This window comes from Akebia trifoliata, chromosome 7 (assembly GCF_017979445.1).
Source record: "Akebia trifoliata isolate Shusen 1 chromosome 7, ASM1797944v1, whole genome shotgun sequence".
In the NCBI taxonomy this organism is placed as follows: domain Eukaryota; kingdom Viridiplantae; phylum Streptophyta; class Magnoliopsida; order Ranunculales; family Lardizabalaceae; genus Akebia; species Akebia trifoliata.
Genome location: NC_141381.1, coordinates 22959985 through 22968268, shown reverse-complemented (window position 1 = coordinate 22968268; position 8284 = coordinate 22959985). Strand labels below are relative to the sequence as shown.

Below are 8284 nucleotides of genomic sequence, written 5' to 3'. Positions count from 1 at the left end.
ACCCCAGAAACATAGAAATCATCATCTTGCAGAAAAAAAGAAGTTTTATGATAAAAATCACTAAAAATGATCAAATTACTAAAATACCCCTAACCTTAAAATATTCCTAGAGCCTACGTTACGCTTAGAAAAACTCATTCAAACACATAAAATAACAAATCAAAACCAAATAAATCATTTCGTCATTTTCACAGAATTTGACAAAATTACGAAAATGCCCCTCATGAAGTTCACGACCATTTCATACAAAAATTTTCATAAATGACAAGAATCAACATTCCCATTGAATTCCTTATGAAAAAATGATTCCAAAACATCCTGGAACATTGAAAAATGACTTAAAATGCAAAAAATCCTCTTCGAGGGTAAAACGGTAATTTTACAATTTTAATAATTAAAATTTTTAAAATTAATAAATAAACCATTAAATAATGTAAAGTGAAACATTAATAAAATTAATTTAAAATTAATTTATTCAAGGACCCCTCCATTTGGGGGCCCAAAGAATTAAAGATATGATAAAAGGGGTTTCTACAAAAATTAAAGTCAATCAAGTAAGACTAAAGTAAAGATATTAAAGGTCAACCAAGAAAGACTAAAGTCAAAGTTTAAAGTCAATCTCATAAGACTAAAGTCAAAACCCTAAATCAAAACTATAATCTAAATTAATCAAGTCAATCTCATAAGACTAAAGTCAAAACCCTAATTAAAACCCTAAAGACTAAGTCAATCTCATAAGACCAAAGTCAAAACCCTAATTAAAACCCTAAAAGAAACCCTAATCAAACCCTAATTCTTATAAAAACTTTATAAATAGGAGCCTCCACACCCTATTTTCGTATCAAAGGAAAAATTCTAAGAGAAGTAGGTTAAAAAGCTTCCTTAGCCTCCCACAAATCCTAATTTTGAAATCCCAACTCCTTACCTAACACCTATACTTCGATTTTAGCCTGAAAAACACCTAGAAGTCCTTCAAAAACACACCAAAGTCGATAATAAAATTCGAAGAATCTAGATCTAAGGAAGAGATACATTGCCTCGAAGATCTGAAATCAGATCTGGAGACAGAACGAAGTAAGGAGTACGGTACAAGGAGCAGTTTTACCAAATCTGAGGAAATAAAATCGTTGCGTTCGAAGGTAAAATCTCTTTTATTTTTTCTATCTAGATTTTTGTTAACAATGTAGTCCTATTTGGGATAAGTAGAAATCGGCATTGGTGGAGCGGGGTTGGTGCCTAACACTTTCCAACCCCATAACGTGATCCCCGGATTTAATTTTTCTTTAGTAAATTAGTTTATTTATCCGTTTAGAGTCAGTATTCGGTTCCTAGACCGTAATAACTAGGTGGCGACTCCCAACCTCAAAGGTCAAAAGTGGATCCGCGCACCCCGCCGATCGAGGGCGCTTTCAAATGGGCTCCAAAATTTCCCCCTTTTTGGTACCGTGGCAAGTCAAAGTGGCGAAAACCAACATCGCTAGGTCTTTTCAACCAATTATATGGATTTCGCAGTCCATGCCTTAGTTCTTCGAGATGTGTGTCCTTACGCCTATTAGTCTTCTTTTATTTTCGTCGATTGCAGTTAGTTTTTACTTATCGTTTCTTCTTTTCGTAGTATTATTCTCTATTTTTAAAATGGGCATAATAATGACTATTACACATGCCCAACCCCTATTGGCTTCGATTTTTGTGAGCCGTCTAGGATTTTTCGTATCTTGTCAAATGCTTCTTTATTTATTAGCCTTTAATGTCACCTTAAATGGCTCTGTTTAGGGCGATGATGGGAAGTATTTCATCATTTTGATTTTTCCTCTTTATTTATAAGGCTATTGCTTCGTGTTTCTTCTCCATTTTTGCCTTCTTCCTCTTCTTTTTTTAGTGGACATCCCTCTTCTGTTTTGATGGTCGAGAAGATATATATACCCTATTTTTGACCCCTAATAATGAGTTTTAGGGAAGAAAATGATATCCATGCTGGCATTGGTGTTATGTTTTGTGGGGAGCTTTCCTTGAGTCGTTGTTTTAAAGAGGATTCCACACTGGTCTTTTGAGGTCAGTTTAGGGCTAGAAAAGCGATTGAGAGTTCCTTTGAGGGAATTTTGGTTTGACTCATGAGGTCAAATTTGGTTTGACTCATGAAGTCGTCTATGTATTTGAGAGGTTTTCATCTTTTGCGGAAGCATTCACAGTCTTCACTAGCATGCTTGATAGTTGTGATGAGGATGTTTACCAGGACGGGACCATCTAGGTTGACATCTATCATTTCAATGATTTCCTCAGTTAGAAGACATTCTCGTCGACCTAGTCATTGATTTTGTCATGACAAATGCTCCTCCTACCCAGGGTATGCCTTGTGTAAAATGCAGTACGAGTTTAATAAATAAAAACTATTCTTTTTGTATCTCACTTTCTTGGTTTTTAAGTGGTCCCGAGCGTTGGAACATATTGATTTTCTTGTTTTTTTTTTTTTTGTTGCTAGTATATCCTTAGTTTTATTTTGTACAAACGGTATTCTATCAAGTCTTTGTTTGGGTGCATAGGTCCTGACTAGTTATCTTTGATACAACTTTATTCAGATTTGTATGTTTCTGATGTGTGTGAACTGAAACAATTTAGGAATGCTCAGTTCCTTTTGTTTGCATGTCTTTGAGACAAGCTTGGTATTGATGAAATAGATTTCTTACTTAGATACATGAGTGCTTTAAGAGCAAGCTTGGTATTTAATGTTACTCGTATTTTCCCTTCTAGATACGCGAGTGTCTTAGTGATGAGCTCGGTATTATTATTACTCAAATTTTCTTTCTAGATGCGCGAGTTTCTTAGTGACGAGCTTGGTATTAATGTTACTCGAGTTTTCCTTCCTAGATACAAGAGTTCTTAGTGACGAACTCGGTATTAATGTTACAATATTTCACTTGTAAACACGTTTGTCTGAGTTCAAAAATGTACTTGGTGGTGTTACCCTTAATTCTTATATCTCTCATTTTGTCAGATTTGGTACATATATTGATTTCCACAATGTCTCTTGGGGGTGTAGTACAAAAGTATCTATTACTGATTGTAGACACCCCATTTTTGCACTTGCCTGATTAATCAACTCGTCAACTTGATCGCAACGATTCCCAATGATGGATATTTATTCCAATACTTTATTTTGTTACTAGATATGTTTCGAAAATCTGAATGAGGTATCTCGAATTGACAAAACTGTAGAAACCACGCTATGCTAGGAAAGTATGACCCTAGAAACATAGAAATCATCATTTTTCAGACAAAAAGAAGCTTCACGATAAAAATCACTAAAAAATGACTAAATTACCAAAATATCCCTAAACTTAAAATATCCTTGGAGCTTACGTTACTCTTAGGAAAATCCCTTCAAACACATAAAATAATAAATCAAAACCAAATAAATCATTTCGCCAATTTTCATAAAATTTGATAAAATTACGAAAATACCCCTCATGAAGTTCACGACCATTTCACACAAAAAATTTCATAAATAACACACACCAATATTTCCTTTGAATTCCTTATGAAAAATCGATTCCAAAATATCCTAGAACATAAAAAATTGACTTAAAATACAAAAATCCTCTCCGAGGGCAAAACGGTAATTTCATAATTTTTATAATTAAAATTTTTGAAATTAATAAATAAAATATTAAATAATTAAAGTGAAACATTAATAAAATTAATTTAAAATTTTAAACTAAAAAAATCGATCAATCAGGATCTCAGGCAAAATTGTTGAGGGTTGCCAAGATATTTCTTCAAGGACCCCTCCATTTGGGGAGTCCAAATAATTAAAGATATAATAGAGGGGGGTTCTCCAAAAAATTAAAATCAATTAAGCAAGACTAAAGTCAAGGTATTAAAGTCAATCAAGTTAGACTAAAGTCAAAATTAAAATCAATTAAGTAAGACTAAAGTCAATATATTAAAAGTCAACCAAGTAAGACTAAAGTCAAAATCTTAAAGTCAATCAAATAAGACCAAAAGTCAAAATCCTAATAGAGTTCTAATTAAATAATAACTCTATTTAATAGAATTCTAACTAAAATATAACTCTACCTAAAATAATTCTAATTAAAATACAACTCTATCAAAAGCAATTCTAATTAAAATATAATTCTAACTAAAAGAATTATAATCAAACACTAATTCTATCTAAATCAACCCTTAAAAAAATTTATAAATAGGGGTCATCACACCTTGTTTTCGTATCAAATCATAAACCCTAAGAGAAGTAAGTCAAAAAGCCTCTCTAACCTCTCATAAACCCTAATTTTGAAGCCCTAACTCATTACCTAACGCCCCTACCTTAACTTTAGCTGAAAAAACACCTAGAAGCCCTTTAAAAACATCCAAAAATCTATAAACAAATCCGAAGAATCCAGATCTAAGAAAGAGAGTCCTTGCCTCGGAGCTCAGAGATCAGATCCGGAGATAAAACAAAGCAAGGAATACTAAACGAGGAGCTCTTCTATGAGAACTGAGGGGAACAAAATCGTTGCGTTCGAACAAGGTGAGTATTTTATTTTTTTATTATTATTTAGGTCTTATTAGCAATGTAGTTTTATTTGAGAATTAGTAGAAATTGACGTTTGCCAGGCGGGGTTCGTGCCTAACCGTAACGTGATCCTCGGACCTGTATTTTTCTTTCATAGATTAGTTTATTTACCTTTTAGAGTCAAAGTTCAGTTCCTAGACCGTAATAACTAACTGGCGACTCCCAAACCTCAAAGGTCAAAAGTGAATTCGCGCACCCCGCGGATCGAGGGCGCTTTCAGTGGCGACTCCACTGGGGACTTTTTGAGGATTAGACTTGAAAAACCCCAAGTATGGGAGCATTGCTAAAATTACATAGAATGTTTATTTATGTATTTTGTTGGTTTATTTATTTATTATTTTATTTGCATCTTTGTGTTCGATTCGATTATTGAGCATGTGTTTCGATTTTGAATATTCGATATCTCGGCATATTATTTTTATCGTTCAATCAAGCATTACTTTTGCGGTTCAATTGAGAGTTGTTTAGGGTGATCCTAAAAAAATGCAAAATTTCAAAGGATTGGTGTTAAAAATGGATTAATGATTGTGGAAGCAGGGGAGATCACCGATTTTTATTTTTTATTTTTAATTAGGCATGTGTTATTTTATCCATTGACCAAATAAAAAAAAAGAAGAAGAAAAGAGATTTATTTTAAGAGTACTATAAGCAAACAACGCCTACTATTGATTTTAAATCGATTTTAGGGTGGGGTGCCCCAAGTAGAAATCCGTTTTCAATAAACAAGCCCTCAATGCTTTAATGAGGTGGGTGGTGTGCTATTAGAAGTTTTATTTTTTTTTCTTTTTTCATCGTCTTCTCCAATGGAAACAACAAGAAAGAGAGAGACGTCTCTCTCTCTTTCTCTTTCTCTCTCTCTCTCTCATTGGATTCGAAGCGCTCTGGTAGTCTGGTTGGTTTTTTCTAGGCTTGGGGTTTTGTGGTGGATCCAATAAGTTTCTGAAAATCTTCGTAAGAAATGGCGGATGAAGCAATCAGAACGACGTTTATGGAGATTCAAGGTCACATGATAAAGATCACAGCAAAGTTGAAACAGGTGCAGAACCAAATGCGAAATAAATGGGCTGGGAAGAAACGGGCTTTCCTAACTTTGGAAGAGCTCCGACACATATCAGAGGATACAAATACATACGAATCTATTGGGAAAACGTTTGTTTTGGAGCCCAAATTTGTCTTGGTGGAAGAGCAGGAGAAGAAGCTTAAGGATAGTGAGACTGCCATTGCCTCATTGCAGACATCCAAAGAGTATTTAGAGAAGTAGATGACCGAGGTGGAGAATAACCTGAGAGAGCTCTTACAGCAAGACCCAAGCCTCACACGTCAGATAATGTCGATGACCGTGATGTAAACCTTTACTTTCCCTATCGATGTGATATCTCTCTTTTTTTTTCTTCTTTTTAGTTCAAAATTATGAGTTTTATCCATGATTATGTGCATTCCATCAACGAAAATTTCAAATTTTTGTTAAAACAATCCCTGTTGAAAGAGGATAATTTCCGTAATATATATAGTTAAAAATCCACCACTCTCTTTTAATCAACCATGGTATGTGGTTAATACATCATATCATCAAAGCCTTATTTATCCCAAATATTTGGGTTGATTTGATGATAAGAAATCTTGGTCGGCACTATTCATTTAGTGTGGTCTCTCGCCGTTAAGATTTATTAAAAATTGCTTATTGTCAGTGTTACTGTCCAATGGGAGGTGACATCTTGTGACCATTAGAGCTGGTCTTCTAGTCTCCACATTGTTGTCTCACCTAGACCATCCATTAATCTGACAGTTACAAATGCTTGTTGATCGCTCTAAAGTAAGTCTTCGGATTATATGATCAAATATTCCAGGAACATGAGCAGTTTTTGGTGGTATGACCGACGAGTTTATGCCACGCAACGGGCAGAAAGACCTGGTGTCTTTGTAGTATAGTAGGATAAGTTTTATTTGTTTCTTTCTAAAAGTGCTTAACATAAATATTTTACAAAAAAAAGTGGACTTGCTTTGGTAGTCAGTTTATACATTTATTGGAAGTTGATTTGAGAATCCAGTTTCAAAAAAAAAAAAGAGGATTTTTCTTGTGCCTCAATGATTAATCGATGGTTGATATTATTTTGTGTTATTTTGATTGATTGATCACCTTGGTCCTTTGTTTGCAGTATCTTGATTGATTGCTTGTATGATATGCATGCCTTAATTTTGATTTTGATTGCTTTGGATATTTATGCTTTACAATCATATTTTTTTTAATATTCATATGTTAATGGTTTGATCTATGGATCCGTTTGTTTGAAAAGGCCCCGGGCACACCCCACCCTGTTTTGCACACACCACATGCATGTTTACTGTTTTGCACGCTTGCATGTCCTAATCTAGCTAACGTGACACTAGTGCATGGTCCAGTCTCTTCGGAGATGCGACGTCATTCATGAAAACCACAACTCCAGTCATGTACCTTAGGGTATATTAAACTAGGGCATCAGTACCGTCTGATCAGGTGACTCTGAAAGGTATATCGATGCACCCTGGCTGGAGCGACCTGAGCCTTTAACCTATTGTAAGCCGCACAGTCACATGTCCCGATTGCCAACATGGTACTAGTATGTGGTCGGTCCCCTCGTGGGATGCCAAACCATTTATGAAAGCTACAACTCTTGAATCGTACCCGTAGGTATATTAAAGATAATCCAAATACATTAATTACACTTTTTGGTCAAAATCGGTGCTTAAACGAAATCCTGTCCAATTGTACCCTACTGTACCAGGGGGATAGACTACGTCTATTCTAGACAAGAGGTATTTAAGTGGGCCATTACCCAGCATCGTGCACCACCTCTCAACTGGGGATCAAACTGACTGTTTTTTACTTTAAAGAAGTGAGTTGGAGTTTTAGATTATCACTTATGCGGTATATCAAACCAAGTCACCACGTACCGTCTGATTGAGTACGCTCCAGAAGTATATAGGTACACTTAGGCAAGGGTGACCAGATAAATTGTATTACACGTAGTAAACTTAAAGTCTAGAAGCTTTCCTGTAGGTCACGACCTGAACTGACTATGGGTGTTCCCGGGTTGCTTAATTTAATCCAACCAACAGGTAAGTGGGTGAACTGATCCAGACTGTTCAAACTAAACCCACTATATCGATCCGACCCAATCGGTGAAGTGTACCGATCAATTTGAACCAATTAAACCAGTTGGCCTAATTGACAAATGGATCAAACTGATCAATACCAAATTAGTTGGACTAATTGGTTTCACTTTTAAAGATCCATACCACTTTATATAAAAAATATATTCAATCTTAGGGTGAAATTATTTTGTCTGATCAAAGGCTCAATCCCAATCAGGAGTAGACCCATTTCTAATATTTCTCACCTTCTTAGTCACTACAGACTTATAGTGTATTTGGATTTAATATTTTTCACCGAACTTGGGTTAATTTCAAAATTTTAATTATGTGGTTAAGAGTCAAACCTTCAGAATGAATGGTTAATCTTAGGGGCCCCTAAACATTCTAAACCCTCATCTGTGTCATTTTGGGTCCGTTAAAAGAGTCGTCTAGTCAAAGTACCAATGTCAAGTCCAAGTAGTTCATCCACCCAGATGGTTCTTCTCTCTTTGTAGATAATTGTCCCTGAGTTTTCTTTGAGTTTCAATATAATTTTCGTCAGTATTTAAATCTAGTTAGTTGTTTCAGTTACGTTAGTCT

General features: G+C 35.0%; 1 pseudogene; it reads left to right on the top strand.

The window, feature by feature from the left end:
• The first annotated feature begins 5427 nt into the window (after window positions 1-5427).
• Window positions 5428-6007, top strand: LOC147398432 (prefoldin subunit 1 pseudogene; annotated as a pseudogene).
• The last annotated feature ends 2277 nt before the right edge of the window (window positions 6008-8284 follow it).